At 44.4% G+C, this 26,691-nt stretch overlaps 1 protein-coding gene across 8 annotated transcripts in view; it reads left to right on the top strand.

Moving 5' to 3' along the window:
- Positions 1-19,791, top strand: part of CAMK2G (calcium/calmodulin dependent protein kinase II gamma) — a 563,068-nt gene extending 543,277 nt beyond the window's left edge. For 7 of the 8 annotated variants that reach the window (XM_030203382.1, XM_030203385.1, XM_030203384.1 and 4 more), the window contains one exon: positions 16,952-19,791. The gene's annotated coding sequence lies outside the window, so the exon portion shown is untranslated. Of the gene's footprint in view, positions 1-16,947 lie in introns of all 8 variants that reach the window. The other variant, XM_030203383.1, reaches the window with a different exon arrangement.
- Positions 19,792-26,691: the final 6,900 nt, after the last annotated feature.

Raw genomic sequence — 26,691 nt, forward strand, 5'->3', positions numbered from 1 at the left:
TCGTCAGCACTTGCAATGTGCCTCTGGGAGTTCATTAGATGTAATTGATACACAATTAAACATTAAGAGGGTCATACAGGTTTTTGAGAGAACTATGAAATTTTAGGAGCAGTCATATGAAATGTTAACAATGTCAACCATAATCTCAATATCAGGATATAGCATAATCACAGCTCCAAAAGTCTATCTTTGTATTCTTAATTTCAAATGCATTAATAATAATTATTTTTTCTTTTATCTTGTGATTTAAACATTTTTCACCCTTCATTCATAATCACATTCACAGTCATGTGCAGATCAAAAGTTTCCTGCAATTCAAAGGTTTTATGAAATTCAAAACTTTGTGCAATACAGTGGAGACTCGTTAAAAGTACAACAAAATGATTTTAAACTTAGCTTGTGGCAGAGCTGTTTTAACAGAAAGCCAGTGAGGCATTGACTCGGGGCGCACTACATAAAGGATGCCAGCTGCTGCTGATGTCCCCGCTTCAGCAACCAAACAAATAGCAGTAGTAATTACCAGGAGACTTTGAGCCCATGTGCTTGCGAAGGCCCTGCCCCCTGTGATGCATTCCGTATGTGTTAAAAGAGACATTTCTTTTGCGAACACATGGGCTCTGAGGCTCCACGATGTTTATTACTGCAGCTTTGCTACTGCAGGCCCAGTGGGACAGCAGTGGTGGAGGTCACAGAAGAAGGGAGGAGGTTTAAACTTTGAGGGGAAATGTTGTACTGACAGGGAGGAAAGAGAGAGGGAGGGATGCTGAACTGGTGGGTGGGAGAGCAAGGGCGATTCTGGAGAGGGGAGGGAAGAGAGAAGGTGTTTCTGGACCTGAGGGGAGGGGATAGAGATGGAGTGATGATGGGAGGGTAAGGAGAAGGGGCAATGCTGGATGGATGGTTGGGAGAGGGGGTGTTCTCCAAGGACAAGCAGGTTGCTTGTTCTCACTGATGGGTGACGTCCACGGCAGCCCCTCCAATCGGAATCTTCACTAGCATAAGCCTTTGCTAGCCCTCGCGCGCCAATGCGCACCGCGCATGCGCGGCCGTCTTCCCGCCCGAAACCGGCTCGTGCCGGCCAGTCTTCTTTTGTCCGCGCTCGGTACAGTCGTGTTACGCCGTTCGCGCCCCTTAAGTTGACCTCGCGCGTCTCTTTTAACTTTTCGCTACAGAAAAAAAAAAAAAAAAAGGATTTCAGAAGAAGACCTTTTCGGTCGTTTTCCCTTTCTTCTATTTTCAGTTTTTGCCCCGGTAAGTTTCTTTTCGTCTTCGAGGTAGGCCCTTTTGAGGCCTCGGGTCGAATTTTTTCTCCTCCTCTTTTTGGTGCCTTACGCAATCACGAGTTTTGATCTCGCCGGCATGATTTTTCCGCCCATGTCATCGAAGTCTCCCAGCGGCTTCAAGAAGTGCACCCAGTGCGCCCGGGTAATCTCGCTCACTGACAGGCCTATAGTCTGTGCGCCCTTTTACAAAAGCGGACTCAAGTAGCGAGATTGGCCCAGTGGAACGTTTTGTTCTCGGGCTCTTCATCGGCACCGGGAGTATCGAGTGCATCGACGTCGACAGCTTCCAGACCTCCGTCCTCGGCCGCGAGTGCATCGAGGCATCAACCCTCTGCATTGGGGCTGAGACATCAGAAGGCTGCGTCGGTGGTACCGGGACCTCCACTTCTGCTGATGTCGTCGGACAGTGGTGCTTCGACTGGAGTGCAGGTGAGGGCTGTCCATTCCCCTGCTGGTGGCGGTGAGCCTTCGGGTGGGTCTCCCCCTACCCTGAGGGCTCCTGCGGTACAACCCCCACGAGACCGACCTTCTTCGGCCTTGGCCCCGAGGAAGCGACGGCTGGATTCTACGTCCTCCTCGTCGGTGCCGGGAAGCTCCGGTGACATGCTTCGTTCCAAAAAGTCGAAGAAGCATCGACACCGGTCCCCTTCCCGTATCGGCACCGAGAGCTCTGGGTCGCCGAGGGAGTCGGCACCCAGTAGGCATCGGCACCGAGAGGACCGCTCACCCTCTGTTCAAGAGGTGTCGATGCGCTCCACTATGGACAGCCCGGAACAGCCTCCACGCCCGGAACAGACTCTGACATTGACACCTGCATCGGCTTCCACGTCTTTCTCCACAGCCGCTCTGCACCAGAGTCTCCGGGCCGTCCTCCCAGAGATCCTGGGAGAGCTGTTGCCCCCTTCCCCTCCGGTACCGGGGGTACTTGCGCCACCGGTACCGTCGAGTGAGGCGCCGGCTGGCCCCTTGCCCGGGGTGAGGTCTCCGACATCGGTGCCGCTTGCGTTACCGACTGTGGTAGCCTCCCAGGAAGGCTCCCCGACGACATCGGCGGAGGGAGCTTCGCTGGTGCGGGCGAGGGAGTCTACCTCTCGACGCTCCCACCGTGGCCGTGGTTCCACGGAGTCGAGCCGGGCACGGCTTCAGACACAGGTCTGTGAACTTGTGTCTGATACCGATGGTGAGGCCTCGTGGGAGGAGGAGGAGGACATCAGATATTTCTCTGACGAGGAGTCTGATGGCCTACCTTCTGATCCCACTCCCTCCCCTGAAAGGCAGCTTTCTCCTCCCGAGAGTCTGTCTTTTGCGGCCTTTGTCCGGGAGATGTCTATGCCCATCCCCTTCCCGGTGGTTGTGGAGGACGAGCCCAGGGCTGAAATGTTTGAGCTCCTGGACTATCCTTCTCCACCTAAGGAAGCGTCCACAGTACCCATGCATCATGTCCTCAAAAAGACATTGCTGGCGAACTGGACCAAGCCATTAACTAATCCCCACATTCCCAAGAAGATCGAGTCCCAGTACCGGATCCATGGGGACCCAGAGCTGATGCGCACTCAGTTGCCTCACGACTCTGGAGTTGTGGATTTGGCCCTAAAGAAGGCTAAGAGTTCTAGGGAGCATGCTTCGGCGCCCCCGGGCAAGGACTCTAGAACCTTAGACTCCTTTGGGAGGAAGGCCTACCATTCTTCTATGCTCGTGGCCAAAATCCAGTCCTACCAGCTCTACACGAGCATACATATGCGGAATAATGTGCGGCAGCTGGCGGGCTTGGTGGATAAGCTCCCTCCTGAGCAAGCCAAGCCATTTCAGGAGGTGGTCAGGCAGCTGAAGGCGTGCAGAAAATTCCTGGCCAGAGGGGTGTATGACACCTTTGATGTTGCATCCAAGGCCGCTGCTCAAGGTGTGGTGATGCGCAGGCTCTCATGGCTACGTGCCTCCGACCTGGAGAATAGGATCCAGCAGCGGATTGCGGACTCGCCTTGCCGTGCGGATAATATTTTTGGAGAGAAGGTTGAACAGGTGGTAGAGCAGCTCCACCAGCAGGATACCGCTTTCGACAAGTTCTCCCGCCGGCAGCCTTCAGCCTCTACCTCTACAGGTAGACGTTTTTATGGGGGAAGGAAGACTGTTCCCTACTCTTCTGGTAAGCGTAGGTACAATCCTCCTTCTCGACAGCCTGCGGTCCAAGCTAAGCCCCAGCGCGCGTGCTCTCGTCAGCAGCGTGCGCCTCAGCAAGGCCCCTCGGCTCCCCAGCAAAAGCAAGGGACGAGCTTTTGACTGGCTCCAGCAGAGCATAGCCGACATCCAAGTGTCAGTGCCGGGTGACCTGCCGGTCGGAGGGAGGTTGAAAGCTTTTCACCAAAGGTGGCCTCTCATAACCTCCGATCAGTGGGTTCTTCAAATAGTCCGGCAAGGATACACCCTCAATTTGGCCTCCAAACCTCCAAATTGTCCACCGGGAGCTCAGTCTTACAGCTTCCAACACAAGCAAGTACTTGCAGAGGAACTCTCCGCCCTTCTCAGCGCCAATGCGGTCGAGCCCGTGCCATCCGGGCAGGAAGGGCTGGGATTCTATTCCAGGTACTTCCTTGTGGAAAAGAAAACAGGGGGGATGCGTCCCATCCTAGACCTAAGGGCCCTGAACAAATATCTGGTCAAGGAAAAGTTCAGGATGCTTTCCCTGGGCACCCTTCTCCCCATGATTCAGGCAAACGATTGGCTATGCTCTCTGGACTTGAAGGACGCCTACACGCACATCCCGATACTGCCAGCTCACAGACAGTATCTGCGATTTCAGCTGGGCACACGTCACTTCCAGTACTGTGTGCTACCCTTTGGGCTCGCCTCTGCGCCCAGAGTGTTCACGAAGTGCTTGGCTGTAGTAGCAGCGGCACTTCGCAGACTGGGAGTGCATGTGTTCCCTTATCTCGACGATTGGCTGGTGAAGAACACATCCGAGGCAGGAGCTCTACAGTCCATGCAGATGACTATTCGCCTCCTGGAGCTACTGGGGTTTGTGATAAATTATCCAAAGTCTCATCTTCTCCCATTGCAGAGACTCGAATTCATAGGAGCTCTGCTGGATTCTCGGACGGCTCATGCCTATCTCCCAGAGGCGAGAGCCAACAACTTGTTGTCCCTCGTCTCGCCGGTGCGAGCGTCCCAGCAGATCACAGCTCGGCAGATGTTGAGATTGCTGGGCCACATGGCCTCCACAGTTCATGTGACTCCCATGGCCCGCCTTCACATGAGATCTGCTCAATGGACCCTAGCTTCCCAGTGGTTTCAGGCTGCTGGGGATCTAGAAGACGTGATCCACCTGTCCACGAGTTTTCTCAAATCCCTGTATTGGTGGACGATTTGGTCCAATTTGACTCTGGGACGTCCTTTCCAAATTCCTCAGCCACAAAAAGTGCTGACTACGGATGCGTCTCTCCTGGGGTGGGGAGCTCATGTCGATGGGCTTCACACCCAAGGAAGCTGGTCCCTCCAGGAACGCGATCTGCAGCTCAATCTCCTGGAGTTACGAGCGGTCTGGAACGCTCTGAAGGCTTTCAGAGATCGGCTGTCCCACCAAATTATCCAAATTCAGACAGACAACCAGGTTGCCATGTATTACATCAACAAGCAGGGGGGCACCGGATCTCGCCCCCTGTGTCAGGAAGCCGTCAGCATGTGGCTCTGGGCTCGCCGTCACGGCATGGTGCTCCAAGCCATATACCTGGCAGGCGTAAACAACAGTCTGGCCGACAGGTTGAGCAGGATCATGCAACCTCACGAGTGGTCGCTCAACTCCCGAGTGGTGCGCCAGATCTTCCAAGTGTGGGGCACCCCCTTGGTAGATCTCTTCGCATCTCGAGCCAACCACAAGGTCCCTCAGTTCTGTTCCAGGCTTCAGGCCCACGGCAGACTGGCATCGGATGCCTTCCTCCTGGACTGGGGGGAAGGTCTACTGTATGCTTATCCTCCCATACCTCTGGTCGGGAAGACTTTGTTGAAACTCAAGCAAGACCGAGGCACCATGATTCTGATTGCTCCCTTTTGGCCACGTCAGATCTGGTTCCCTCTTCTTCTGGAGTTATCCTCCGAAGAACCGTCGAGATTGGAGTGTTTTCCGACCCTCATCACACAGAACGAAGGGGCGCTTCTGCATCCCAGCCTCCGGACCCTGGCTCTCATGGCCTGGATGTTGAGAGCGTAGACTTTGCCTCTTTGGGTCTGTCAGAGGGTGTCTCCCGCATCTTGCTTGCGTCCAGGAAAGATTCCACTAAGAGGAGTTACTTCTTTCTATGGAGGAGGTGTGACAGCAAGGCCCTAGATCCTCACTCTTGTCCTACACAGACCCTGCTTGAATACCTTCTGCACTTGTCTGAGTCTGGTCTCAAGACCAACTCTGTAAGGGTTCACCTTAGTGCAATCAGTGCATACCATTACCGTGTGGAAGGTAAGCCGATCTCAGGACAGCCTTTAGTTGTTCGCTTCATGAGAGGTTTGCTTTTGTCAAAGCCCCCTGTCAAACCTCCTACAGTGTCATGGGATCTCAATGTCGTTCTCACCCAGCTGATGAAACCTCCTTTTGAGCCACTGAATTCCTGCCATCTGAAGTACTTGACCTGGAAGGTCATTTTCTTGGTGACAGTTACTTCAGCTCGTAGAGTCAGTGAGCTTCAGGCCCTGGTAGCCCAGGCCCCTTACACCAAATTTCATCATAACAGAGTAGTCCTCCGCACTCACCCTAAGTTCTTGCCAAAGGTTGTGTCGGAGTTCCATCTGAACCAGTCAATTGTCTTGCCAACATTCTTTCCCCGTCCTCATTCCTGCCCTGCTGAACGTCAGCTGCACACATTGGACTGCAAAAGAGCATTGGCCTTCTATCTGGAGCGGACACAGCCCAACAGACAGTCCGCCCAATTGTTTGTTTCTTTTGATCCCAACAGGAGGGGAGTGGCTGTGGGGAAACGCACCATATCCAATTGGCTAGCAGATTGCATTTCCTTCACTTACGCCCAGGCTGGGCTGGCTCTTGAGGGTCATGTCACGGCTCATAATGTTAGAGCCATGGCAGCGTCGGTAGCCCACTTGAAGTCAGCCACTATTGAAGAGATTTGCAAAGCTGCGACATGGTCTTCTGTCCACACATTCACATCTCATTACTGCCTGCAGCAGGATACCCGACGCGACAGTCGGTTCAGGCAGTCAGTGCTTCAGAATCTGTTTGGGGTTTAGAATCCAACTCCACCCCCCTAGGCCCATGTTTTTTCTGTTCCAGGCTACACGCTCAGTTAGTTGGAAAAATTGTTAGGTCAATCTCAGTTATGTCTCGCCGTTGCGAGGTCCAATTGACCATGTTTGTTGTTTTGAGTGAGCCTGGGGGCTAGGGATACCCCATCAGTGAGAACAAGCAGCCTGCTTGTCCTCGGAGAAAGCGAATGCTACATACCTGTAGAAGGTATTCTCCGAGGACAGCAGGCTGATTGTTCTCACAAACCCGCCCGCCTCCCCTTTAGGAGTTGTGTCTTCCCTTCTCTTTGTCTTGCTACATATGAGACTGGCCGGCACGAACCGGTTTCGGGCGGGAAGATGGCCGCGCATGCACGGTGCGCATCGGCGCGTGAGGGCTAGCAAAGGCTTTTGCTAGTGAAGATTCCGATTGGAGGGGCTGCTGTGGACGTCACCCATCAGTGAGAACAATCAGCCTGCTGTCCTCGGAGAATACCTTCTACAGGTATGTAGCATTCGCTTTGCTGAATAGGTGGGTGGAAGGGAGGGAAAGGATGATGATGGATGGGGAAAGGGAAGAGAGAGGGAGTTATACTGGATGGGTGGGTAGCATGGAGTGGATAGAAGAGAAAGGGGGAGGTACTGGGAATGGTGGTAGTAGAAGGGGCTGATTTTTGCACCTGAGGGCTGATGTAGGAGCTAAAACAGCTAATCCATGTACTAGGCTGCGCAATTTGTTTTGCTATTCGCTAAAACACGAATTCTATCAAATATTATAGAAAAAATTGTACAGGAATTAGAATTAATAGTCTTTTAATTACTCACCCACCAGCACAGCGTCAGACATTAGTTTCAAGTTATACCAAACTTGCAAAATCTAACATCAGTACCTCTGGTAATTATAAGTAATTAGACTAATTATATAAAGAAGAGAAAAAGAAGGAAGGAAGGAGAAAAAGAAGGAAGGAAAGAGTTTGTTCCTCATACAACGGTCACCGTACAGAGAGAAGACAGAGAAAGAAAGAATGAAAGAAAGATTCATAGCTATAGAGAATTAGTTTCTATCAAGGTGGGGGGAAGAGTCCCCCCCCCTGGAAATAGACTATGGCAAGGACGAACCTCTCCTGCCATCCTGACTATTTCAGAGTCTCTTTAGATGAGCAGTTACTTATATATCCTTCCCATCACACAAAGGACCACCTCATATATCACCCAATCAGCAATCCTGTAAGTACATAGGAGACCTGTGATAGGGTCTTAGTGTCCTTGCCACACCTCTGCTTAGTAACAAACAGTTGGGATGTCATGACAAATGAAGGGTCTGGTCAGTTTGTTTGCAACAAGAAAGTTGGTTGGGATGTCATGGCAATGATCTTGTCAGGTTGTTGTCAGCCAGAAATTCCTGTCTTGCCACTATCAGTGGAAACTCACAGAAATAAGCAGATCCAAAATAAAAGGCCAGAAAATTCCACAACATCCAGATGGCTTCAGGTCATCAGGGATAGAACTAGTCCCAATTTACCCCAGTTGAATGCAATGGAAGTAAACTCGGAGCTAATCCTGATTTTACCCCATTTGAATGCAACTGATGTAATCTCAGAATTGTCTTCTCCTGTCCCTGATGATCAGGAGCTATCTGGAAATCCTACCAGTGAGCCCCTCAGTCTCCTATTTTGTCCTACCCACCTCATTGTTCTCCCTTTCCTTTTATTGCTGATCTTGATGTGGTCCCAAGACAGCTTCCAGGACAGGAGTAACTAGAGATTACTCCTGTCCCCATCACCCCCAGTACCTTTCGGGGGTGAGTCGGGGTATGCTGGTGGGTGGGCAAGGGAGCTGGCAGCAAGGCAACTCATGTGGGCAGGTGCAAGGGGGTTGCTGCTAATGCAAAAGTTGGTTCAGGGTGCCACAATACCTTGCACTGACTCCTCAATCCACCACAAAAGCACAGACAGTTAAATACTTAAGGGACAATTCTCTAACTGGACACCTCCATTTAGGCACCCTGAGGGCATGTGGTAGGAACTTGGGTAAAGTTAAGAACATTGTCCCACGCTTGGAAAGCCATCATCCTAATCTGGAAACAAGAAACCGACAGTCAAAACCAGAAAAAATACCCTACGTAGACAAAGATCCAAAAAGAAGAGGAGTAGGGTAGAACCTAGGCACCTAAGTTCCTACAAGAAGAAGATCCAGAAAGGAGTAGAGTAGGACAATGAAAATCCACATGGAGACAAAGGGAAGTCTCACAGTTCAAAACAAAGAGGTTTACTGATGAAGCACAACAATTGAACAGACCCAACTGTGGTGCTTTTATCAGTAAACTTCTTTGTTTTGTACTGTGAGACTTCCCTTGGGCTCCTTGTGGATTTCCATTGTCCTACCCTATTCCTATCCTTTTTGGATCTTCTTGTAGAAACTTAGGTTCTGTTATAGAATACTAGTGTAACCGAGTATATATTCACCTAACATTTAGGTGCTCACACCTACACCAGCTCTGTGGCAGGGATTCACATAACTTTTTTTCAGCAGATTCGTCTTGAGAAAGATTGTTCATATTTTTTATAGCTGGACCAACTACTGTATGTGGAACACCCTTTCTCTGGAAATGTTCCAAATGAATTCATTATTAGAGGTAGATGCACTAAACGTTTTTCATCGTTAAATGAGCCCTCAGGGAAGAATTTCCTATCCTTTCCATGCACTTAAGCCTATTTTCCGACGACAGTAGCAGCTAACGAAAACGGAATGGAGATGAGCAATTAGTGTGAAAACCCCATTGAAACGACATGCACTAACCTTTTCCGATTGCCTTTACGCAGGAAAAAGGCAGGAAAACTAACGAGAGGTCTGGACCTCTCGTTAGGACAGCTCTGTGCCAGGAAAAAGTGTTAAGTGAAAAAATAAACAAACTTTGAGCCAATCCCAGCACATTAGCAGAGCTAAAAGCGCTGTGATTGGTCCAAAGGACCTCAGAAAACACATAAAAAAATAAAAATAAAAAAAGAATCGGGAGGGGGCAAGGGCGCTCATCAGGAGCGTCCTGTACGGACGGCCTTGCCCCCCCCCCCCCCGCTGCTCCCCACTTTCCGCCGCTCCCCCCACCCCGAAAAAGCAAACTTCTAGAAGCCCCTGCCCCCCTCCCTTCCTCACTACTCTCTCACCTCAGCTCCGCCTCCCGACATCCTCCGTCCGTGCCCCGCCCCCTTTTGGGGTCGTCGCCGCCATTCCCCTCCTCCATCGGGCCCCCCTTCCTCTTACCGGGCCCGTGCAGCGCCTCTCTCCTCTGTCCGAAGGCGCTGCACGGGCAAGAAGAAAGCTGAATCAGCTGATGCCTGCCTTCGCGATGGCGCGTCTTTCTCCTGCTGCGCCCGCCCCTGTCTGACGTCAGTAACCTACGTAGGTTACCGACGTCAGAAAGGGGTGGGCCCAGCAGGAGAAAGACGCGCCATCGAAGCTGGGCAAAGGCAGGCATCAGGCTTTCTTCTTGCCCGTGCAGCGCCTTCGGACAGAGGAGAGAGGCGCTGCACGGGCCCGGTAAGAGGGAGGGGGGCCCGATGGAGGAGGGGAATGGCAGCGACGACCCCAAAAGGGGGCGGGGCACAGGACGGAGGATGTCGGGAGGCGGAGCTGAGGTGAGAGTAGTGAGGAAGGGAGGGGAGCAGGGGCTGCTTGAATTTTGCTTTTTCGGGGTGGGGGGAGCGGCGGAAAGTGGGGAGCAGCGGGGGGGGGGGGCAAGGCCGTCCGTACAGGACGCTCCTGATGAGCGCCCTTGCCCCCTCCCGATCCTTTTTTATTTTTATTTGATTTGGGAGCCATGTGCTTGTGATTTGACTGTGTTTTGACTGTTTGTGGCATGCGCAGAGCAGCTAACATAACGCTTGGCTGCTCTGCGCATGATTTGGGGGCCGATTAACGATGTGTATTGTGATTGTTTGATACATTGTACGTTTCAATACCGATCTCAGCATGTGTGACTTTTTTTTTTGGTGCATTTTTCGTTATTTTAAAATCGTTAGGGACTTTAACGATTTAGATTTTTTTACGTTTGGTTGCTGCATCTGCCTCTTAATGTTTTAAAAAAATAGTTAAAATATATTTGTTTCATGAGGCATTTTATTTAAGAGTTTAACTAGGCCACATGTAGGGTTTCTTTTTATTTTTTAGAGTTGTATGTTATATGGGGTTTTTTTTAAAATATATTATTGTATGATATGTTTTTTGGTTTTATGAGTGTTAGTTGTAACCTGCATAGATGAGCTGGATAAGCATGATATAAATTTGATAGATAAAATAAATAACTTATCCTGTTCTTTAAATGATGTGTGTAAGTGGGAGCCCTGCCTGTGTCCCGACCATGCTTATCCCATTGCAAAGTGGGTAGATGCTGGTATTCTAACCACTAATCTTAAACACAAGAGTGTAGTAGATAACATGAAACCAACAAAATATAACTTCACCAATTCAGTGTACAAGGTTCTTCTAATATCACCTTATAATGTTCTTGAAAAGGAGGAAAAAAGCCTCAGAAGTAGAAAGGTGTTATTCACAATCACACTCTATTTATTGGGTTATTTTATAGTCAGCCATTCTACTTCGGGGAGCCTGATGCCATTTAGAGATTGGGATTGCCATATTTTAGCAGAAACAGCTATATTGTTAAGTTAAACAGCAGTGGTGATAGAGGACAACTTTGGTGCATGCTCCTATTCAGAATTATATCATCCAATGTGATATTCTCAATGACTAACTTAGAGTAGGGTTATTCAAAGAGTACCTGAACATAGTGTCACCCGTCTGTGGTAAGACTTAACACAGTATCAAAATACCTCTAATATGTAGTCGTGCCAGCCGAGGGAACTAACTGTGCTCAGCTCACAAGAGACAGAGTGAACATAAAATAAAACATCATCCTTAAAAGCTTAGTCTTATAGTGGTATAATTATTCTAATTGGATTTCTCCTTCTTCCTTTATTTTCAAAATTAAATCTCAGTTCACTTGGGTGATAAACAGGAGTTTCAGAAAAAGTGTGAATTGTCTCTCTCTCTCTTCCTCAATCTCCTGTATTAAGTTGTTTACTTTTCTTTCACAGTACTTAGCTGAAGGAAACCTTCCAGTTGCAGACTCAGTCTTCAAGAGATCTCTTCTTTAGAAGTTGTGTTCCATAGATTCTTCTCCCTAAACTTAAACATAAAATAAAAGGAGAAATACTGCCTCCCTGCAGTGTGTGAGTCTTTAGATCAGCCTGCCTGAAGCTGGAACCTGGACTGAGTGCTAAGCTAAAGAAAATAAAATAACCAAACTTCCAAAGATTTCCAAAGATTCTTTTTCTAACTTATCTCCTTTTCACCAAAGAATATAATTCAGATCAAACATTTATCTCAGATCAAATATTTATTTCAGATCAAATATTAAGGTTTCCTTGCTTACAGGCGCTTAAATCTACCTAGCCTTTATATAGCTTATAGGATTTAAACACTCTTAAACTGAAATTCACCCTTTTCTATTCTTCATAAACTTCAAGTAATCCTGAAATATTCAGATCCTTTTCTCAGTAGAGAAACCTCAAACTTGTAATTCTCCACCAATCTCTTTTCACTCATATTTTCTCATTTACCACAAAATCAGGCACTCTTTTATAATTTCAGTCAACTTAGATCAAACAACAATTCTTTCCTTTTTTACACACTGAGCTCAAAGCTGCATGTCCTCTCAGTCCAAATCTTCAGCTGCTCTCTTCTCTCTGTTACCGTGCAGATTTCTAATAGGAGCTGATCATCCAATCAGAGAGCTCTATTTGAATGCAGATTAACATACAGACACTCTTAATGGGAATTTTTAGTCAAAAACACTAGATAAACCCTTCGTTTTTGGATCAGACTTCACATTTTTGATCACAGCCATGCCCTAACATTAAGGCTGTAAACATTTCTATCAATTTTTACCCATAAATATGCAAATGAGAACCTCCCAAAAACAGACTAATTTGTATATGGCTTGAGCAAATTTGAGTACATAGCATACCAATCCCATCTCCTAGTACCTAAATTCTGCAATTAGATTTAATGCACATACTTTTAAAACTTATTTTTAGCACTTTTAAAATCTCAGGTGTCAGTGCAAGTCTCTTTGGCATGAACTGCTCATGTGCAGGAATTCATCCTAGTTAAATATCTCCCTGGCAACCCAGGACACCTCCAGCCAACCCCCCTGCTCTCCCAGCAGTAAGGTAATCAAATTAAACCAATTTCTACAACTGGTTACAATAGCTTATGAAATTGGAGCCACAGCCAAATCAATCCACTACTGTGAAAAGATAACGCCATTGTATATAATCAGATGCCTTTTCAACATCAAGGGACACTGACTACTGGGAGATTTTTAGTTTGGGCTAGGTTATTAAACAAACTAGCATTGTCAAAACTATAGCACTTCGATATAAACCCCACCTGATCGCAATGTTAAGTATAAAATCATTTGTTGTACTTTTAATGGGTATCCATTTATATTAGAAGACGTCTTGGAACTTTGAGACAGAATTGCACAGAGCTTTTTGATCTGCAGTGTGTTTGGAGAGCTGTTTCATCCTATATAAAAGAGAGATGATAAAACAATGTTAGAATATATGAAATAGAGAGCTACTTTTGAAGCTATATCAGAATTTTATATGATTGCTCGTAAAATATTATTAGGACTCTCCCAAAATGTGTGACCCTCCAAATGTTTGTGTATCATGTTTGGCTTTTGCTTTCAAATACCTGATGTACTTGTTTATGTAATTGAGATTTCTTTTTAATCAGGCTGATGGCACCTAATAGAGTTAGGACAATTTCTGTATCTTTTTGCCACATTATATTGGTCTTTGATTACATTTGTTGGTGCTTGAGGATGTTTTTCTTCATATTTAGTACAGAATAGTTGTTTGGTATCAACACTTTAGTTTGCAATGTCCTTCTGCTTTACTCCTTCACACAGTGTCTGACTTTCCAGCTTCTTATCAATGGAAATAGGAATGTCTCAGATCACCACAATTTCTTTATTCTCCTCAATTCTTTCAGGGCCATGATCCCAGTTTGTTTGTTTGTTTTGTGTGTTTTTTTTTGTTTTTTTAATACAGTAATGTTAAAATATTTACAGCATTTCCAGTGAATGATATGTGCTACCTTTGGTGCCTTTCTGTATATATGCCTTCTAATATCGACACATTATACCCAATGATGAGACATGTAACTTTGCCTCTTTGTTGCTACTGAATCTGCATGTATCTGTTTTACCAGTTTTTTTTCCTATTCCATTATGGAAGGTTGCCTTTACACATTTTCCTCAGATCAGGTGTCATCCTGATATCTTTTGAGAAACTCTTCATTACTTGGAATTGTTCTGTTAAATAACGATCATTCAAATGCAGTGCTACCTGTTTTAACTTAAAGGTCTTGTGTCTTTGTCAGTCTGTTTTGTCTGTTTTACCAGATTGTAAACTTAAGAAAGTGTTATGTTGATGTAGGATTATAATAATAATAATAAAAATTAGCTCTGGATTAAAGCTAAATCCATAGCCCAGTGAGTTGACCAGAATGTCAAACAAAGAAACAGTGATTAGAGGTGATTGGGAATCGCCCTAAAATATTCCTCACTAGCTCTTGGATGTTATAAAGATATAGTATTTGTTATTCCTAATTCAGATGGAGTGTGGTCTGCAATATTTTCACATTGATCTTGATGTACTCGATCACTGTAGGATTCAGTCTGTACATTTTCACAGCAATTTGTTATCCAAGAGCATGGGATGCTATCAAAGGTTATAGACAGTCCATGCTGTGCAGACTTTCAGTATTTCTGTCAGTTGGTCATGAAGGTTTTATTCAATATCAATTGATCTTTGATTCTATATGATCCTCTTTTGTTGCAGTCAAATTGAATTCCTGCTTTTATGTTCTGCTTTTGTAATTGTAATACATGCTAATGTAAATAGCTGTTTTCCTTATTTCAAACCACTAAGAGATAGCTATGGTTGGTGGTATAGCAAATAAATTTGAACTCTAACTGTGACACTATTAAAATATATCTAATCATATATCCTAGCTTCCTTTACTGCATTGAACAGGTTATAAATTGTAGGTAAGCAATAGTAGTTTGGGGGGGATGTTACTTGAGTTTCTCTTTGGAAGGAAAAATGTTCTCCCTGTTATTAACCTCTAATGTTTGTGTTGTGGCCTTCTATTCGATCAGTTTGTGCAGTTTGCTAGATCAAGGTGGAGAGACGTTAAATGTTTGAGCCAAAGGTGGGCATCGTGGCAGGATTCCTCCGATTTGGACCTACTCATAACCTACTTTTCGATTCTTTGGTTTTAGACCGTTCTGCCTTTTCCATTTTCTTCTGAAAGTTGTTTAACCATTCTGCTTCTCTGTCATACTGTATAAGGATGGCTGTATAAGCTGCTTAAGAGTGTTTCTGTTTCAGCTTTAGTTGATGATGTGTTGTTTTGGTCTTTCTCCTCACGGTTTCCTTCTTATTCTTTAGCTTTGCTTCTGCTGTTACTTTCAGATAGTTACTGAACTATATACATGTAAGGTTGTCATCTGTTAGTGCAGCATACTGTAGCTTAAGTTAAATAATTTTTGGTAACACCCCCATTTCTTCTGTTCTGGTCCTGTGTCCTTATGTTAACAGTTCAATGATTTTTTGCTTTACAGTATTGATTGCAGTTTATTTCTATGTAGATTACAGCCTTGTTAATCTTGCTTATCATTTTTTTAAATGTGTGTTGTTAGGTTTAACTTAGTCTTTCCCCTGTCCTGGCCTGAAGCTTAACCGCCAACCATTTCCTGGTGTGCCTTCAGTACTTCCTGTGCACTTGGCTTTATGGCAGGGGCGTAGCCAGACAACAGATTTTGGGTGGATGGTCACCAAGTGTTCTCCCCCCCCCCCCCCCCCCCCCCCCCCCAAACCACACTAAAAAATATCTCAGCTGGCAGGAAAATGCTTCTTTCCACCTTGGCAGTCTACAGCAAGCATGCGCAGGTGACAGTCCCATGGAGAGTAGTGTCTCCGTTACCATCAGGGGGAAGTCTTCAGCTGGCAGAACTTGGGATCTCCACCAGCTACTGCTAAACGTGTGCTAATGTTGGGTGGGCTTAAGCCCCTGGCCCACCTGTGGCTACGCCACTGCTTTATGGCCTGTTCTATATCACTCTTGCTTTCCTGTGTTGCTGCCTTATCTTCTACAAGCATCTCACCTTTTGCCACTTACAATTGCTCTGGCTGTTTCAACACCTTTTTTTCTGGAACTCCTCTTTCTCTTTCTAAGTCCACTGTTTCCCTAAGCTGTTATCACCTACGTACTACTTTGCTTTTATTTTTCCAATTAGAGAATTTAAATTTGTGGGAAATGCTTTTTGCAGCTTTCTTTTTCATAGCATTGCCATTTTCTCCTATTTTTGGTATGCTCTTTGTGAACCCTCTTGATTTAAACATATAGGATTTATAGTATAAAACTGGCAGTAGACCAACTCTTTTATTGTCAGGGGTCCACCTAAAATTGTAATTAGTCCTCTTCATTTTTTTTTCTGTGTCTGTGCTCTATCTCCTCCTGTACCAGGTCCATGGATGGTTCAGCATGACATGTATCTGCACCAGGGTTGTCTTTGCTTTACGTGTCAACAGTATCACTTCAACCTTCATTTTCCCTAATGCTGAGGCATCATGGGCAACTTGAATTTTTCTTTTTCCTTCCTTTCATATGTTAGTATCTCCTGGCTGAGATTTGGCCTGTATATTATATAATGAATGAAGTTGCCACATGAAGGTGCTCGGCAAGATTTGGTGAGAGTAATTTATTCTCTCCCCGTCAAATATACAGCCAGAATTCTTACAGTGAATATACATATCAGTGAACAAGTACCAGGTTTGTATATAAATAAGCTGTAAGAGTCACAGAATCTGCACATCGGCATACTAGTGCTAGAATTCATACATGCTTACAGTGCAATGATTGAAGGATGCACCTTCCTAAAGGATACACGATGCTTTAGTATCCAAATACATGAGCGCATGGGTACAGTACTGACATGACTGAGACCTGTGTTTAAAAGAGCTGGCCTCCAACATGCATGTCATTCACTTCTAGAAAAAAAAAAAAAGGAATCTAAGTTAAGCACCCCAAAGAGAAGATCCATTTCTTCTAAAGTAAATAAATGTAATGAGTGTTGGACTAAATAAATTCAATTTTTACTTTTGCTGAGTCTGGCTTGGCTACCATTAACTAAGATATATTTGTTAGTTCTATGGCTTTGCACAATAAGTTGCCACATTGTTGAAATTGCATACCAGTTTGCTCAATATTTTGGCCATGAAGTCTGTAAAGAACACGGTCTAATTCCATCTTTTCTTGTCTTCCCTCTTCCCTTTCCTCCTCTCCTGCATGGAAAACTCACCCTCCTCGGTCAGCATTCAGCTTTTTGAATGGAGAAACCTCTTCTTGGCAAGTGGGTCCGGCATGCCCAAGTGACAGCGACCGTCAAGCTCGTTCTGAAGATTTAAAAAAGTACAAAAACAAAAAAAACTTTTGAAAAATAAACCGGTGGCTGCCATAAATGCACGAAACCCTGCATGCACTCCGATGCTCGGGGCAGCTGCCGGCTTCTTGTTGTTTTTCATGGATCCATCGTGTCTGTTTCTGCTGTACGAAGGTGTTTTTAAATTTCTCAAAAAAAAAAAAAAAACAAATTGCTAAAAAAGATAGAGTATATATATATATTGTTTGTGAAACAGGGCTGAATATTCATGCTGCTGTTTTAGAGGCAGCGAGACCGGTGGCAGCCGCTGCTTGGCAGGTCCTTTGGGCAGAGAGCCAAGAATATGCAAAAACCCAAAAGCGAGCTTAGCAAGTGAGATGTGGGCATGAGTGGTGACCTTCCAAGCCCCTCCCCCTGCCAGCTGATAGGCGGGCGTGGAATCACTGGAGCATCATTGTTGAGCTCTGCAGCCGCTAACTCTGTGATTTAAAAAAACAAAATCCCCCCCCAACCCCAGAAAAAGAGTACAACGGGGGAAAGAGGGGCAAGTAGGGCACAAACGAGGAGAGTTTCTTTAAGAAGTAAAATAATAATAATGCTTAGGTTTATATATATATATACACATATATATATATTTCTCTTTTCTTGAAAAATTTACAGCCATCTTGTAGCTGACTTGCCCCACCCCAGTTGTTTCTTCTTTATTGTATTTTGTAATCTTGGCTCTAGCAAGAGATGCTGGATTCTTGGAACTAAATACTTTTTAGGACTAAAGTTTATTAGGACTAAAGTTTATTAGAAATAAAATGCTAAATAATGGATTTTAAATGAAGCAAAGGGTAGGGGCAAATAGCCACTTGAGGCAATTAAAATAGTGAAAAGAAATGAAGTGTAACATATGTTTAGAAGCCTGAGAGGCTGCTGCTGTCTGTCCTAGGGGCAGCAATGGTGGAAGAAATGTCATAGTAGGGACTGGAGGTAATGGTGGGGGTTTGTATATGGGGCTGTTGCCCCTTAATGATAATATGGGTTGATTCTAAAGCAGACTTTGAAATCCTATGCTGTTCTGTCTTGCATGAGTATAAAAAAAAAATGAGATTTTTGTCTGATGCATAGCGGATGTGTGTACGTGTATCCATACACCTGCAGAATAGGGCTTTGTGGTTACTGATTTTTATGGAGCGGGAATAAGGGACCTGCTCTGAATTTAAATTTCATCGAAGAACTGAGCCATGCTGGTTAAACCCTTTCTTTTCTCATTAACCTCCCAAATTACCTTCTTTTCTCTCCATCTAACCCAGTTAAAAATGAGATTTCCAGTTCCCCCACCCCCTCCCCTTTCCAAAGGATTGTGTCACAGGCTGTACTTACTGATCTTTAGGGAATGGTGTTCATATTCCATCCTGCAGAATGTCTGGAAGGGAAAAACGAAACAGAAACCCAACGGGAAAGTGGGAGTTGATAATGGACAGCCCCTTTTTCTTATATGGCTGGTTCATTAGCCAATCGTTATGCTTGATGTAAAGCGGACGCTGACTACAGAGCAGAGCGCCTACATATATCCACTGTGTATCAAGGGGTAGTTGTATAAAGAAGGTGCTTGGGGGGAGGGGATGTTTTGCTCAGGCAGCTGGTAAACCATTCCCCCTCTCTCTAAGGCAGCATTGTTCCCTGATTTTTATCTTTTATCCCTGTTGTGATTTTTTTTAATGGTTTTGTGGATAGGTGTGTCAGTAAATCCTGATTTGAAAACATAAAGCAACGCTTTTCATGTGTGTGTGTGTGTGTGTTAAACTTGTCTACTGAGCACTTTCTTGGTGAAAGACCGTATTCCTGTATCTTTGGGGTGTTGGCACAGGTATGCCTTCTTAACAGCATGTGCTAGTGATGGGCGCATTGGAGAGAAAGGGAACAGATAACGATGGGGGTAACTGAATAATTTCAGCATGTGTGAACATGTACTTTCAGTTTCCTTACATTGAAACAGAATTTCAAGACTGAGTGCACTAGGCATGCTCGGGACTATAGTGTCCTTCAAATTTGGCATAATTTGGTAACTACGTAAAGAAAGAATCACACACTGCAAAAACTTAAGATGTTCATGGGAAGGGAGAGAGAATGTTGAGAAGGTGTTGTGAGAGGGGCCAGCACTAACTGGTGTTTTAGATTACATATTTTTTACATTTAAGCCTAATAAGGTGGAGGGAGAAGTGGGATAGAATGTTTTGATCCTTTTTTTTTTTTCTTATGATGCCACAAAAACCACAAAAGGGAAAACGAATTTGATCTTAAATAAATGCAGTTAGAAAAAAAAACACAAGAGAAAAAAAAAGTTTATGCATGTCTTTAGGTCTGTTCCTTCATTGTCTCTGTTAACCTGATGAGTAATAAGGAAATCACTCTGTATTTAGTGCATCTCTTTGGAGAAAGAAAATAACTCTTTTTGCACTGTCTTTGAAAATGAGAAAAGCAAAGCAAAAACCATCTTTTCCTAAGTTAATGAAATCCTTAGCTTGATATGGTCAGTTGTCTGACAAAGCAGTACACTTTTAGCACTGTTACTGTTATGGGGCTAATGTAAGCATTATATAATATATATTATAAATATCACGTTTTAACAGAATTTGGAAAAGCATTTGATGCAGAATCTTTGCATGACCTAGGGAAATGAAACAATTACCCCAATTTGTTCTGAATGTTGGTAGATCTTAATAGCTTTGTTACATTGAAACCTTGAATGAGAGGTATTTAATAAAATAACATTTAAACCGTGTTGAGCCTGCATTGCTTCATTTCAAGCTCTCCGCTTCTTATGGAATATCAGGGGATCACCCTCTGCCTTGTTTGACATACAAGCATAGGCCTCCAAATGTTTGATGTCTGCTGCGTTTAAGATTTGGGTTTTGATGTGTAACCATTTAAGGATGGATAAACTCAAGGGTGCAACACAAGTGTGAAAAATGCTCTTTAAAAGGGAGAAGACTTAAGCTTAATCTGAAGTGAACAGAGAGGAGAAAGTCACAGCTTGAAGGAAGCAAGGTTTGTGGTCAAGAGAAGTTGTTTCTCTTAAAAAAAAAAAAACAAAAAGTGAGTGATAACTGTTCAAGATTTCTGGAATAGCCCAGTGAAAGCTGATGAATAAAAATGTTGGGGTGTCAAATGTTTTCTCATATACCAGATGACATTTTTTTCCCTTAAAAAAGATAATAATAACTTGCTGAGAAAATAATGTCAATAAAATGCATAGTTTAGGCTTAAAGAGGGCCTGAAGTAATGATACAGGGCATAAGATGGTGAGGTTGCCTGGCAACCTGGTTCCTATGGCAGGCAGAGGCACATGCTACGGACCAATGGTAGCAGTTATGGCTGGGGGCGTAGTGGAAAATGGGCTGTTCAACATGTTTTCCTTCTAAAATATTCTTTAAAACCTGTAATGTGTCTAAAATTTCTCAAGTCCTTTCCTAAACACATGCTGAATTAAACCCTAATGTGCAAAAGCTTCTGAAGAGAATGAGGGGTTTAATTGCATAGCACATACCAGATGTATGCAGGATTGTACAGAGACATATGCGGGTAACTTTATAAAGCATTTTTTGTATGTAAAGCAGGCAGATAGCATCTACATTTATATAATCCACAGTATGCATGAGCATTCACAGGGCTGATTTCTGAGGCAAAGATACAACACACACACATACTTAAAATGCACAAATAGAATCCATGTGTACATTTATACCTGTCCTGAGGCGTGCAAATTTGTGCACTATTGGGGTTAGTCTAAGATTGAGCTTCCCAAACTATGGGTCGAGAACCCAAATGAACACTTACAGGATTGATACCTTGATGGGATCTCCATAGTTGCATCATTATTGGGGGGGGGGGAGTCGCACAATTTTATATGGCTGTTACGGAGTCACGGCTACGAAAAGATTGGTAAGCACTGGTCTAGGCCCCCCCTTTTTTTAATAAAGATGTATAGGTGCTTTCATTGTCATTATAAAATATGCACTGATTCAATTCAAAATCCTTTAAAACAATGTGAGCTTCTGAAAATCAGCTTTACCCCAAGCCTTCCTACATATGCATCCACAAATAAATACTTGTGAAATTTAAATTGAGATCTGGAAGGAGAGAATGTTACAAGTATTGGGGATTGTATAGTGCTATGTTCAAAGAGCAGCATTCAGAAGCCAGATATTTGAAAATTAAAGTAAGATAAAACATTCAAGTCCATTTTTAGAAGTGGTGGGGGAGATCACATGCTTTTAAAGTAGATCTGCATTTCTGAAGCAGGCTGTGAAAACTGTATGACTGTTTACAACTATTCTGCCTGCTGTTTTAAATTCTGTAATTTGTCAGTTTGTATTTTGTAGTACATAACTTATCATTACTTTTTATTCTTTATTTAGGGCTGCATTTTGATTAAAATTCATAATTGCGTGATTAAAGGTATGTTTTTTTTTTTTTGGGGGGGGGGGGTTCCCCACTGTAGCTTCTTATGACTCTAGGCAATGGAGGGTTAAGTGGCTTGCCCAGAGTTACAAAGAGCCTGCAGTGTGGGAAAAAATAAATAATATACCTTTAATTGTGCAATATATCGCGATTATAATTTTAATCAGAATGCAGCCCTATTTTAAATATGTAGATCCAGAACTACTATACGGATAGGGGGCAGGAGTGAGCAGATGTAGAGGGGGCAATTCTATAAAGTGATGCCTAGAGGTAGGTGCCACTTAGGCATGTCAAAGGTGTGATTAATCACCAGGTAGGTAGCTATCAGGCTCATTTTCGAAAGAGAAGGACACCCATCTTTCGACACAAATCAGAAGATGGGCGTCCTTCTCACAGGGTTGTCCAAATCGGTATAATCGAAAGCTGATTTTGGACGTCCCCAACTGCTTTCCATCGCAGGGATGGCCAAAGTTCAAGGGGGTGTATCGGAGGCATAGCGAAGGCAGGACTTGGGCGTGCCTAACACATGGGATGTCCTCTACCCATAATGGGGAAAAAAAGGGTGTCCCTGACGAGCACTTGGATGACTTTACCTGGTCTTGTTTTTTTTTATGACCAAGGCACAAAAAGGTGGCCGAAATGACGATGACCACTGGAGAGAATCAGGGATGACCTCCCCTTACTCCCCCAGTGGACTAACCCCCTCCCACCCTCAAAAAACATCTTTCAAAATATTTTTTTGCCAGCCTCAGATGTCATACTCAGGTCCATCACAGCAGTATGCAGGTCCCTGGAGCAGTTTTAATGGGTGCAGTGCACTTCAGGCAGGCGGACCCAGGCCCATCCCCCTCCCTACCTGTTACGTTTGGGGAGGAAACAGCAAGCCCTCCAAAACCCACCACAAACCAACTGTATCGACATCTAAGTGCCCCCCTTCACCTGTAAGGGCTATGGTAGTGGTGTACAGTTGTGGGTAGTGGGTTTTGGGGGGGTTGGGGGGCTCAGCACACACGGTAAGGGAGCTATGTTCCTGGGAGCATTTTATGAAATCCACTGCAGTGCCCCCTAGGGTGCCCAGTTGGTGTCCTGGCATGTCAAGGGGACCAGTGCACTAGAAATGCTGGCTCCTCCCACGACCAAAGGGCTTGCATTTGGTCATTTCTGAGATGGGCGTCCTTGGTTTCCATTATCACCGAAAATCAGAAATGACCAAGTCTAGGGACGAGTCTAAATAACACTCTGAAGCATGTAGAATATCACTTCGTTCGTGAACCAATCAAAAATGCAAGACATCTACCATTGATGATGTACTAGAACTTTCTAAGGAGGAAAAGCCTCAAATAAACATTGGGACACTCCGTTGTTGATATAGGAATCAACTTAAAGGAGGCCAACACATTCATCACCGGCTGAAAAACCTCCTGCTTTATTGCTACTAACTCTTCAAAGAAGCTGTTAGATTAGGTATGAAAAAAGACTTATCTTTCCAGTCACCCAGTAGTCTGCTGAATCTCTAACCACGGCCCAACTTTGGCCAAGGTTTCTACTCCTGCTTCAGGATCTGCGGTGTTCAAAAACTGGGATCTGAAAAAAGAGCAGAGTCAATTACATCGCACTGAATTCATAATATAGCCACATAATATAGGGGATAAAAAAGTGTGGCTATATTATGAATTCAGTGCGATGTAATCGACTCTGCTGTTTTTTCAGATCCCAGTTTTTGAACACCGGGGACCCTGAAGCAGGAGTCGAAACCTTGGCCAAAGGTGGGCCGTGGTTAGAGATTCAGCAGACTACTGGTGACTGGAAAGATAAGTCTTTTTTCATACCTAATCTAACAGCTTCTTTGAAGAGTTAGTAGCAATAAAGCAGGAGGTTTTTCAGCCGGTGATGAATGTGTTGGCCTCCTTTAAGTTGATTACTATATCAACAACGGAGTGTCCCAACGTTTATTTGAGGCTTTTCCTCCTTAGAAAGTTCTAGTACATTGTCAATGGTACATGTCTTGCATTTTTGATTGGTTCAAGTCTAGGGACGACCAGCTCTAAGGACGACCTAAATTTCAAAAATTTGGGCGTCCCCGACCATATTATTGAAACAAAAGATGGACGTCCATCTTGTTTCGATAATACAGGTTTCCCCACCCCTCTATCGGGACATTTTGCGAGGACGTCCTCAACAAAACTTGGGCGTCCCTTTCGATTATGCCCCTCCACATGTGCTAGACACTATAAGGGGGCATATATATGAGTGGAGCATGGGCAGGTCAGGGGTGTGTCTCCCACATCTACACAAAGTTTATAGAATACTAGGAGGCTCATTTTCAAAGCACTTAGCCTCCCAAAGTTCCATAGAAACCTATGGAACTTAGCCTCCCAAAGTGCTTTGAAAATATGCCTCTAGGTGTACCAAATTGTGCCCACCAAGAGGGCACATCTATAGATGGGGATGCCAGTGCCAACCGTAAGCTAGAATTCTATAACAACTCTGGCACCAAGATGCCATTATAAAATTGGTTCTACGTGCACGGCTTTGGAGTGCCTACACTGAGGCCCCAATTTATAGAATTGCCGCCATAAGAGGCAATTCTATAAGTATGTGTCTCCTTAGGTGCCCAGATGAGAGCCTATAGTATCATGACATAACCTGGCATCGGTGTGCCTTATATTTACACACCCACAGTTACACCAGCCATAAACCTAGTGTACCTGGGGGCACCAAAATGTGGCAAGGATGTGCATAACATTTGGGGAATTTTAGAAGAGAATGTTTAAGGTTTTCATTGATCTTCTTTTATTTTTATGTTTGTTTTGTGTATGTCATATGGAAGGTGTGTGTTTTTTCTTATTGAATGGCGTTCTTTTCTGTTTTTTATTGGATTTTATCCCGCTCCAACATGAGCAGTATATCAAATGCTAATATTCATAAACGTATGCTGTAAGTTGTGCCCATAAGTGACTGCACCACTCATGTGAACACCTTGAATTTACGCACAGTGCCACTTACATTTGCCATTACAGATTCACGCTTAATCGCTTTACTGCCACTTACATGATATGTGTTCAGTTACCTGTAACCCATTAAAGTGCAGGTGTTCTGTGCATTTGCATGCGATAGTGTGTGTAAATTAAAGCACCCAGTTAATTGCCCTTCATGGGGGTAATCTCAGGTGGCAAGAGGGAGTATAAGAGCCCATATTCTAGTCATGTGCACATGTGAACGCTTTCTGGCTAAGTAGAAATGTGATGTCTGCTTTGCAAGTAAGTGTTCACAGGGACAGAGTACGCAATTCCACACGATGTTTTGCAAACTAGGTGCAACCATTTACACCAGCCCACGTTTTTGGCCGCATACACTACTAATCTATAAAGAAAAGTAGACTTCAAATAGATGCTTTTCCTATTGTGTAAATCTAAACACCTCATAGAATTACCTTGCTGTACAATAGTGACAATATTTAGCTCCTTTACATATACCTAAGCAGTTGTTGGACTGCTTTTTTGCAGGCCTAAATTATAGATGCTAGCTAAATATTGCCATTATGTTTACGTAGTCATTCTGTCCTCACTATGCCTCAATGCTGCAGGAGTTGGAAAGATTTTTGATGGCACTCTCTGGATCATACCACTGAAAGCCACAGATAGCAGATGTATACATTTTGTAGCAACTACTAAACATGTATACCTGTTTTAATATCTAGCCCTTTAATTTTCCATATAGTTAGACAGTAACTTCTTTTACATATACTGCTGGTTATTTGAGAATAAAACCAGATATAGGGATGTTTCTGAGTGAATATTGCCATAATTTAATCAGGGCTGACTGGTACTGCAGTCTGGGAACTTTCCTAAATTCACAATTTTCCCTTCAGATTCTGTAGGCCCTGATCAACTAAAGCTTTTTTTTTTTCCTCTCTCCATTCTGTATCTGTGTTAAAATCGTAGATTAATAAACACAGGGACCCTTTATTGAGCTGTGTTAAGCAATTTATGAAGGGTTTTCATCATGGTAGACTGGTGCACAGGCCTGTAGTACTGTGCTAAAAGGGAGCCCTGGTGTTAAAAATCTTGCATTAGCTCAAGAGGAGGCAGGAAGTGCAGCTACATTACTAGGAGCCTGGTAGTGCAGTGTGCTGTTAAGTGATAATGTGGTGGTGCATCCCCCAGCCCTTCCCTAAATCAGGCACCCTCGCCTCCGACAAAGATTCAGTTTCCTCCTCCCCGCTCCCAAGGTTAGACACCTGCAGCCCCAGACACAATCCTGGCTCTACCCAGATCCCCCAATCCACACCCTGCACTGAACCCTCTCATGACAGCCCCAACTGCCCCTCCCCCCCCAATCAACATCAGGATGCTGGCATATCCAGCCTGCTCCCTTCTCTGAACTTCACCCCTCAGACCTTAACATCCAACCCCCTGCTAGAGCCTTATCCTCTGCACCCCAGGACTTAACTGGGGGTCAGCATGGTAGTTGAATGGTCCCAGGCTGCAGCTACCCCTTCCCCCCACTTCAGGCCAGTTGGTGCCAATATCTAAAATGAGTCCTTTGACCCCTAGTGGTAGACTCATGGTGCTAACGCTAGGGGTCATTGGCATCATTTTGGATTTGTGTGCTGACCGGGTAGCAGTAAGAGAAGGTCACTGCCACCTGGGACCACTCAACCACTAATGCTGACCCCTGGGTAAGTCCTGGGGTGGGATGCACTAATTGGCTTATTCTATTAAATTGTGCATGCAAATCTGGGGCATGCCTATATTTGCGCACACAATTTCTTGTGACTTTTATAGAATCGGGGATTTTGTAAAGCACATGAACATACACACACATAGTACGCACACATTTAAACCTTTGAAGTAAGAATGGATTTGAGTGCTACGGGCAGTCATTTTCAAGACTACTTTATAAAGGTATGTAGGCACCTAATGCTGCCTTTCTAAAATATAAGTTCAAAATGTGGTAAATAACTTGCTTCTTGTGAGAGGACAACAAACCACCATCCATTATACTCACTTTTGTGGACCATCAGAGGTTGGATATATTTGGATACATAAGGCTATTTTCTGTGAGTATGAGAAGAAGTATTACATTGACCAGGAAGCAAGATTGGATATTGTATGCACGTCAAAGAATTGGACTTAAATCCACTATTCAAGCTAAGTACCAGCATTATATGTGCACATTATTATTGCACTTTAAAACAAGATCTCAATTAGTTTTGTA

The sequence above is a fragment of the Microcaecilia unicolor genome, chromosome 5 (genome assembly GCF_901765095.1).
Source record: "Microcaecilia unicolor chromosome 5, aMicUni1.1, whole genome shotgun sequence".
Taxonomy (NCBI): Eukaryota; Metazoa; Chordata; class Amphibia; order Gymnophiona; family Siphonopidae; genus Microcaecilia; species Microcaecilia unicolor.